This window comes from Oenanthe melanoleuca, chromosome 20 (genome assembly GCF_029582105.1).
Source record: "Oenanthe melanoleuca isolate GR-GAL-2019-014 chromosome 20, OMel1.0, whole genome shotgun sequence".
Classification (NCBI taxonomy): domain Eukaryota; kingdom Metazoa; phylum Chordata; class Aves; order Passeriformes; family Muscicapidae; genus Oenanthe; species Oenanthe melanoleuca.
Genome location: NC_079353.1, coordinates 3760492 through 3770243, shown reverse-complemented (window position 1 = coordinate 3770243; position 9752 = coordinate 3760492). Strand labels below are relative to the sequence as shown.

The window sequence follows — 9752 nt, the reverse complement described above, 5'->3', positions numbered from 1 at the left end:
TGGGAGCCTCATGGCTGATCTCTGTCTGTAATCTCCCATCCTTCCAAGCTGACAGTTCTGCTTCTACTGTGACACTCTGTCCATTTATTTAAAATGTTTCTGCACAACATCTGTCCCCGTTTTTCCCTTCATCTTTTACTCCAAGCCAAGTGCTCGTTTGTCACTCGGTTACGTGCCGTGTTTTCATATGCATGGCAGAGATTAGTGGTGCCTGCAGAGGCAGGAGCAGGCAAGTTGGACCTGAAGGAAACATTTGTCCATGTCATTGATGGTAAAATGCTGTCTGGACAGCTCTCCAAATATATTTGTGCTTAATTGCCTCGAGAATTCTATTTCTGCTGGCAGCTGGCAGTGGAGGAGCTGCTCAGGGTGGTGGAGTGACCTGAGATTGCAGGTGGGGAGCTGATGGAATGGGGGCTCTGTGCTGAGGGGTCCTGGCTCTGAGCTCTGCCCACCCCTGGAGCCCCACTGAGCTGCCAGCTCTGCCCTTGGGGTGACAGCACAGCACAGTGAGCTCCTTGCCTCCCTTGGGGACACAGGTTAGACAAGGGCTTGGGGGACAGGACGGTGCAGATCCTTTCTGGTACTGCTGGAATGACTGGAAGAATGAACAATGACTTTTAAATACTTTGGTCCTACATAATCTTGAACCTCATGAAAAGCAGTCAGTGACTGTGATATATTTGTATAGCATCCTTTTAAAATCTGAATTTTCCTTATATCCCTCTTCTCCAGGGTTTCCAGGAATTGGTTTGAAGGACAGTGTATCAATTTAAGCACCTAAATAGTGTCATGTGACAGTTGATTAAAAATTAGCTGTAAATGTTAAGTAGAACACAGAGGAAACTTGGTGAACTGTGTTCCAATCTCTTTGGAGGCACCTGTGTGATATTTACAGCATTATATTTGCAAATCTATGTAGTGTTTTTCACCCTGCTGTGTCCACTCAGTCTCTTCTACACATGAATTTGTAGGTTTTAAGAGTACAAAATATTTCCTTGATATCCAGATGTATGTTAGTCATTTGAAAGTATAAAAGAAATACATCTAAAGCATTGCAAATAAAGCTACACCAGTGCATTCTGCTGACATAGATGAATGCAAAACTCAATTTCTTATTCTTTGTCTTGCATGCAGCACATCCTACATTGGATTCAGCTATAATATTTCATGTTGTCAAGTTCTCCTAAGGTCTTGCAGGCCCTTTAAAAAGGAGAGGGAAACATTCTGTACTTGCATTTATATTCTACATGTAGAATATGCCTTCAAAATCTCTATGCTTTAATTTGACAATTTCAATACACATAAGAGACGTCATCCATGAAGGGTATTACGTGTCTTTCAAAAGTGTGAAGGACCCAAAACTCAGCAGACCCTCAGGTATAAATGAATTATGAAGGACTTTCTCATGAGTGAAAGAAATGTAATCACTCTTCAGGGATGAGATATTTTATTAACTCCACAGATATCCATTTTAGTCTCTTTAAAAAACATCAAAAATCATATCTATTTAAATCCCAATGTGTGTCCTAAGGGGAAAGAGTGAAAAAATATGTTAGAGTCCTCAAAATACCTCTTGGTCCCTTTATTTAATTTTCACTTTCCTGAACACCATGATGGAAAGAGTGGATTAACTGTGCTTCTCTACTGAACTGCTAAAAGCCTGGGATGGGCCACACAGAAAAGAGTTGTGGTTTAAAAACAGTTCTCTGTATCTTGTACCAGTCATGAAAATGTAAGGGAGGTATTGGGCTACTTTCTGAGATGGATTAAAAATTAGCTACTAGTGAGTCTAGATAAATTTAGAAGCACTGATAAATTTACAATTGATTTGTTTTTATCTTGGCTTGATTGTAATTTTGTTTGTTACAATAATAGGGGGACATTCAACTATCTGTAAACCCAAAAGATCCCTGACCTTACTGCACTGAAGAGTTTAAAGCACGATTTTAAATGTCATTCTGCAGACAGGGAATGTAAAGAACATTTGATTGATGGGTGGTGGATTGGTGTCAGAATCAGAAATAGATCTCAGGTCTCATGTATCTTCATCCAGGACATCACCCACCAGGCTACACTTTTAGACTTTCAAACTGAACTTGATCCTTGCAGATATTAAGAATTTTACATAATGAAGAACATGTTCCAGCTTTGACATTAGTAGAAGTTGCCTTTGCTCAGTAGTGGTTGGAACTTATCTTTGACTGAAAAAAAAAATACAAAACCAGAAAACAAATGTTAAAAAAAAAAATTGAATGTGCAAACAAGTGATTTATAAAGGCCATGAGTTTCATAATCAGAGTCTCAGAAAGGATCTTAAGATCCTAAGGAGTTCTGCTGTTCCACAGAAATCTCAAGGTGTTCTGCACTTTTGGGAATCAGGCCCTTAAATGTGCATCCACAAGCTGGGAGCAGTTTACCAGCATTAAACAATTTAATCTACACAGTAAAGTGACATCTCCTTCAGGAGTGTTACCTGTCCTGTGCAAAAAAATTCATCCTACTCCATTTTATCCAGCACTTTGAACATCAGCACAAAATAACACAGAGAGAGTGCAAACCTTTCAGGCACCTGATGTACAAACAAAACAAAAACACAGCAGAGCAATGAAATCTATGTCAGCTTTCAAAGCATCCTTCATCACACCCAGTGTCCACACTGGGCAATGCTGCTCGTGCTCCTCCTGCCTGGCAGGCAACTTTTCCTGCATGATGGGCCACAGAATTCCCAGAAAAGGCATTAGGCATCTCTAAATCATCTCTTTATTCTCAGTCTGGCTATGGCTGTGCAGCAGACATGATTTATGACATTTTGTACAATCTGTGCGGATTAGGAAGAGGAATCTTCATAATTATATAGGCTTGCTGTTATTTAAATATTTACCAACATTAAACACCAAAGGGGCTGTGCAAATGATCCAGGGGATTCATATTGTTCTAAGCTAATATCCGTTGTACAATATTATGCAAATTGTGTAAACTTTATTCGCTTGCCTCTGCTCTGAGCAGTGTATCCCAAGGCAGCTATTCACTAACTTGAAACAGATAAAGTTTTAATAATAAATAGTGATGATGAATAAGTTAGAAAGTTTGTGCAATGCTAATGTAGTTGTTGGCCCCAGGGTAGTTTATTAGATAAACAAGTAACATTTTATAAGTTGCCTGCATATAAGTGGCTTTTGTTTTCCAGGAAATGTTTGTATGATAAATTATTTCAAAACATGAGGTGCTAACAAACAAATTGTATTCTCTTTCAATTTGCCACCACTTTCCTGAGACGTGATTTAAACACCAAAATTTTACTTTATCAAAATGACAGTAACATGAGAAATTAAACTTTGCTTTGGGATGCAGGAAAAATGAAATTTTCCTAAGCCAAGGGATGTAGCTCTTTCCATTAGTATTCAGGGAACTTCCAGGACTCAGGTTCTTACAGACAGTAAAATGAGATAAAACAGTCAAGTACCCAGGAGTCCCAGTATGCCCATGTTACACTTCTGGCCACTTGACAGTGTGGGCCTGTGGTAGATCAGCTGAAAGCATTTATGTGGTTGGGAAAGAAATCCTGCCAAGCCTAAAGGGAATGGAGCATGACCAGGTTTATTTAACCAGCACTCTGCAGTGAAAAACCAGCCAAATCTATTAATGACTCTTTCCACTCCATGCAGTGCAGCCCTGACCCATATAGGGCTGTCTTTCTCTAAAGTACATTTTGAGCATCTGCATTGTAGTGATGTTCAAAATCCCCCTGATGACACATCAGCTCCTAACAAACTCAAATCACCATCATTTGGATCTTCACTGAGTTTGTTTTTTTTTTGTTGGTTTTTTTTTTAATGTAAATAACAGAACAATTTGATATCCTTGCAGGGAGTGAGCAGATGGTGCACTGCTGAGAAGGGTCTCTCATTACATTTCCCTGGATTTTGCAGCACTGGGCTGTGGCCTGCCTGGTTATTGCTGCCCTGCTCTCAGTCACTCACAGAAACATTTATGGCATGGGATGTGGCTCCAAGGTTTTGGGGAAAAGCCTGAGTTTCTCTGTTTGCTGTCTTACTTAACAGCAGCAGTCACAAATCCCCTTCCTTTCTCCCATCCCATAGCTGGATGGATTCAGAATTGCTGCAGAATTTTCAGGAATATTATACCTACAAAATAAAAAAAAAAAAAAACAAATAGCTTGGCATAGGGGTTAATGGTTAGAATTTTACACTACAGGACACAAGTTTCCCATTTCTGCCTCTTTCAGTTTCTTACCACTAGTTAAGATAAGTCACTGGAGTGCTGGTGGGTTCAAATAATTGGGGATATTTTTAAGAAATATGTAGCAGAAATCACATTTCAATTTTAAAGAAAATACTTTGAGACTCTTAGATGAGAAGTAACATTAAAAAGCCTTCTTTTGGCTGTACATCAGCACACCTGTCCTCAAAGTCATTTCAGACTGAAGTACAAAGGTAGGCAAAAAATAAGGGAAAAACACAGATTAAGGTTTTAATACTCAGAAACTGTTTCAACTTCATAGAGTTTAGGCACAGTTTATAGAACAGTGGAAAGGACTGAGGAAAATTTAATGAGTTATCTGCTCTCTGTTCCCCCAATTGAATTTGGTCATTTGATATTTGTTGTGGGATCCCAAATGCAGCCTGCACTCCAACTAGGGGAAAACTCTTTTCTCACACCCCTGTTCTGCACTGAGGTAGAATCCTTGCTGTTTAAATTTTTGTATACAGTGAGAGTGATGTTTGCCTTAGAAATTTGCTGTAAGATTTCTATGAAAGTAGGAGCAGAATTTGGTTTTTGAATTTTTTTTTCAAAACCTAAGCAGTTTTCCTGCAAGCTCTTCTAGAATATCACTTGAGTGCTTGTCAAGTGTCTTTCTTCTGTTTGAATTTTCCACATTAGTGGTTGTTGCAATGATACATCAAACCCACTGGTAGTTACAGGATTCATTTCATGGGCAAGAGATCCCATGGCAAAGACTTACCAGAGCAGGAAATTAGAGATGCTGTTCCTGAAATCCATTAGCATAAGAATGCACTTAAATATAACTTAAAATAATTTTCCTGTAGAAGAAAATAGAGATATTTTAGATAAAAGTTTGGCAAAAAATATCTAACTTGTTGTACTTTCAGCATTAGTTGTGGAAACCAACTGTCACTATATTTTTGCAGTAGATGAACATTAAAAATTTCTTTTGAAAAGGTTACATATCTAAATTGTTTTAGTTCAGACCTTCTGGAAGCTGAGTATCTGCTCTGATGAAAATGGAAACTAATTATGCACTTCCCCCTACATTCCTGCAACATTAGTCTTTGTTGGTAAAAGACATATCACTTTCATTCATCCATCTTCCACATCCTCCCAAACACATTAAAATACTCAATTAAAGTCCTTTATTTCTAGAGTGAAAGGTCCATTAGTTTGCAAATTTCTGCAGAACAGCTGAGCATACTTTTGTTTTGACATTTGAGAAAAAGATGTTCTTCAGGAGATAATGAACCAGATCCTCAACAGATATATGTCAAAATAATAGTTTGGGATGAGCACAAGAGGGAGAGAAGGGGTGACATGGCTCAGCCCTTAAAGTGGGGAAAACAGCATTTTTAACTAAATTAAAATGGAATTTAAAAGGTTAAACAAACTGAGTAATGAGTTTGCAGCAGGACCAGCAAAAGATTACTCAAGAGAGGGCCATCCACAGCAACCCAAATCTCCACCTCAGAACCTTGCATTTTACAAAAGATTTTAGGATATGGTTCCAATGTTTGATTTCTGGTTTGTGATCTCAATCCTCCACAGTAGCACTGTGTATATTGGATTTATCCAGAATTGCTGCTCTAGGAAACACATCATTTGGTAATGTCTAGCAAGGAGTCAATCCCTAAGTCAAACCATAAATCTCATGCTTTGTGCAGGTTATCATTTCCCCAGAAATAACATAATGATGTAAATTAAACATTCACAGCTTATGTGGGCCATGCCATCACCAGTGTGCTTATAGACACAAGAACGAAAGCAACAAAATTCTGCAGAGTTCTGTTTCACTGTAATAGTTAATTAATTCCACTCTCTTCCTGCAGACAACAAAGTTGTTTGGTGTTGGGTTTTTTTTTAAATGTAAAATATTCCATTCTCTCTATGGCCTCAATGGTAGGAGGTAATTCAGACAAATCCTCTGAGTCCTGGTTTGCAGGAGGCTGCTGAGCTGCACCAGGAGAAAAGGGAGTTTACAATCTTCTTCAGAGGATTTGCTCAGTACTCCAGATTTGGGATTAAAATTTGCATTGTTTCCACCAGTGAGATGCACTCTTGGAATAGCTGATAAAAGATCAGTTAATGCTGTATTAGCTGTAGTATCTAAATTGAATAAATCTCTTACATAATTGCTCCCTTCTTTCTAACAAAGGAGACATGCACAGCCCTCAGCACCCTGACACGTGCCTCAAGGCTCTGTTTTACCAGCTTGCCTGTCATTTGCATTTAGCAAGCATCAAATAGGACAGGTTTTGAATTTGGAAATACCTCAAACACACTGGATAAAAGATCTGAGCTAAGGTAGCACCTCATACAAATGGTGCACAATAAAATCTGCATTGAGGCACTAACCTTCAGCACAAGCACTTAAAACCATTTTATCAGGTACAGATGCTTAACTTTCTGGTCAAATCCTTGTCTTCTGGGGTTTACATGTGTAATGTAAAGGAACATATCAGTGCATAAAACTGGTTTAAATTTACTTTAAAATCTTAATAAATTTAATTATCTCAGCTTCTTTTGTAGAGTCCCTGCTGCAGAGGAAGAAATTCTGTAATTTTTGACTGGGATCTCTCTCAAAATGCACTGGCCTTTCCAAACATGCCTGTACACCCATGGAGGAAGAAATTCAAAAGGCAGTGTTTTGTAAGAGAACCTGCTGAAGTTGTGTTTGGAAAGGTTGAAGAGAAAATAACAAAAACCTATTTGTTAACCTTACATAGGTTTCAGCATATACTGGCTAAAATATTGGTCATATCTCTTTAATGAATGTTTTATTACAGCCTCTTATCTATAAGTAATTCTGTTTCTTAGAAAGCCTTTTTTTTTTTTCCCCATTGGAAGGTCCATGTGCATTATTCTTCCTCCAATATTCAAACTTCTGCTCCCATGGCTTGCATGAAAACAGTGCTCTGGTACTTGTAGAATGCTCTTGTGATAGCTCTGGAAAAGCCCAGAAGGGCCTGACAGTTGTATTCCCCACCAACAGATCATCCATGAGTAGATTAAAATGAAAATTAGTCCATTACAAAATTATAATGTCATGATGGAAACAACATCCTTTTGTGCACAATAAGCTTAGAACATGTGTCTGATGTGGGAGCTGCAAGCCAGGGACAATCACTGCAGAAATCTGTGCTGAATATTAACCAAGCCCAACTGCTTCCTCCTGGGCTATGTGTAAATAAATGATCACAGTATTAGGCTTCAAACAATCCGACTTTAGAGAAGAGAAAATAAAGGCCGTGTAATGCTGACACACAAACATTACAAAAGGCTCTTGGCTCAACTCAGACTCAGCCTTTTTGCTATTAAACCAAAATAACTCACAAAAAATCGTTAGTGGAGCACGGGTCCCTGGTGGCTTCAGTAAGGCTCTTAGGGCTCTCTGAATAATTGATTTTTTTTTTTTTTGTTCAGCTGCCAAACTGAGGGAAAAATAAATTCTGCTTGAATTGAGCCTAAATAAAACTTGTATTTTTGTTAAGATGGAATACTGGGGGGAAAAAAAAAAGTTTTATTTCTACTCATGAATATTTGTTCAAGACTGCTTGGGTCCAGATTTTCAGTACTGCCTCCAGAGCTCAGCATGGGGCAGGACACTGGAAAGTGGACAAGAACTGTATCAAGAGGATTTTGGAATGATGAGAAATGTGAGTGAAGGCAGGAAAATGGGAGCAGGTGACCTGTGAGCCTTCAGACAGGCTTAGACTGAGCTGCACAGAGGAGCAGCTTAATATTTCACTATTATCTTCTGTACTTTGCTATTATTTTTATATTTTGAAAAGCAGGAATTACCTTCAAAAGGGGCCCCTTTATATTTGGATGTTGTAGCAGTTTGTTCTCAATATTAACTGGCTGGTGCTTGCTGCTGTATTGATCCTGGACCTGAGCTGATCCTGGGCTCTAACACTCCAGCCACTGAAGTATTGTCATTGCCAAAAGTCGTGGTTTTTTGTGTACTCAGTGCTATAGGCACTTCTTATAACCTGAAAATGTCAATGCAACATTGCTGTGGAAAAGAGGACTGCAATCAAGTTATTGATTAAATTGCTGTATAATATTGAAGCCAATTCTGAATAGATTTGCTCAGTTCATTATTTCAGGTACAAACTATGACAAGAGTATCAAATAGAACAAGATGTGATTGATTACTGAAAACTCCTCTATTGAGTACTCAAGGTAGCCCATTACAATGACAAGCTGTTTTCTAGGGGTGTCTAAATAGCAGAAATGATGGAATTAACAGGATATCTCCATTTACTACAATAGCTTCATGATACAAAATTTGCTCCCTGACAGTTTCTTTTAACCAGGTTGATCAGAAATTCATGGCCTTTGGTGTCGATCATGAAAATGGTAATAACCATAATGACCTCAATCAGAGGATTGCACGTCCTCATGGCCATACTCTCATTTTGATGGTACTGAAACAAAGCAGAGACAGAGAGGTGACCAGAGGGAGGTTAAGGTGGCTCTGGTTTGGGGCTCTGATTGATCAGAGACACATGGCAGCTCCTACCTGCAAGGCTCTTCTGTCCCCAGCAGAGAGAAAACCTCTTTATCCTTCAAAGTGTTGATCTGAAAAGTTAGTCTGTAGGGAAAACTCTACCTTCTTGTTTGAGAAGTTTTGAAATTAGCTGAAAGGCAAAACATCTCTGTCCTTCCTTTTTAATATCAGGTTTGAGAGAGCATTGCGTGGGAAAATGCACATTTCTGATCCAGCAAGAAGAGAAAGGCAGATTATCAAATTGGCCTGGTTTGATCTGAGCCATAATAAAACTGACAGTTGAGAATGACTTGCTGTTCACTGCCTTGCAGTGTTTATCTAACAATATTTGCATGGCTAGGGAGTTATAAATTAATATTGAGCCTATTATGGGATTTTGCAGTGCAGTCCTTCCTTCCTGCCTCCCTCTCCCCCTCCTTACCTCCCACTATTCACTCTTACACTCCTGATAACTTCCAGGCACTGGAAGAGGATCCCCCTCTTGTTCCCAAATCTTGTGTGTGCCTGGATGATTCCCATATCTTTGTGCTCTTTATCTGTGTGTTCCTCTGCACATATAACACACATTTCCTGCTTGTTGGGGAGCAGCACCCCAGGAACAGAATGTTCTCACCAGCACCAGCAACTGTTTCCATGCTGTGACATTGCCTCTCACACCTTTCTGCCCTGCCCATCTGGGGCTCTGCAGGCTCTGCCCCTCTCTGTTCCTGGGGAGTTCCCTGTGCAGAGCTGAATCTGTGGGTTTGATGCAGAGAAGTTGACAAAGTCTGACTGATACTGATTTTGGCAGACAGGGAAGAATTCTCAAGCTGTAAGAGCAAAACAGAGCAATAGATCAGCAACAGCCTCATGCCAGATACACCAACACTAAATTCTTTTTAGGCTCATCTGCGAGTTGGTGTTTCAAACAGTGGACAAGCCTGTCCCAAGGGCTGTGTTAGAGGGGAATCTTTTCTCTCTTCTCTTCTCTTCTCTTCTCTTCTCT

General features: G+C 39.3%; 1 long non-coding RNA gene across 1 annotated transcript; it reads right to left on the bottom strand.

The window, feature by feature from the left end:
• Positions 1 to 1329: 1329 nt before the first annotated feature.
• Positions 1330 to 8993, bottom strand: LOC130261397 (uncharacterized). The gene is made up of 4 exons (XR_008841977.1): positions 8780 to 8993; positions 4988 to 5066; positions 4058 to 4148; positions 1330 to 2204 (listed from the first exon to the last, which is right to left on the bottom strand). It is a non-coding gene; the product is annotated as an uncharacterized LOC130261397 (long non-coding RNA).
• Positions 8994 to 9752: the final 759 nt, after the last annotated feature.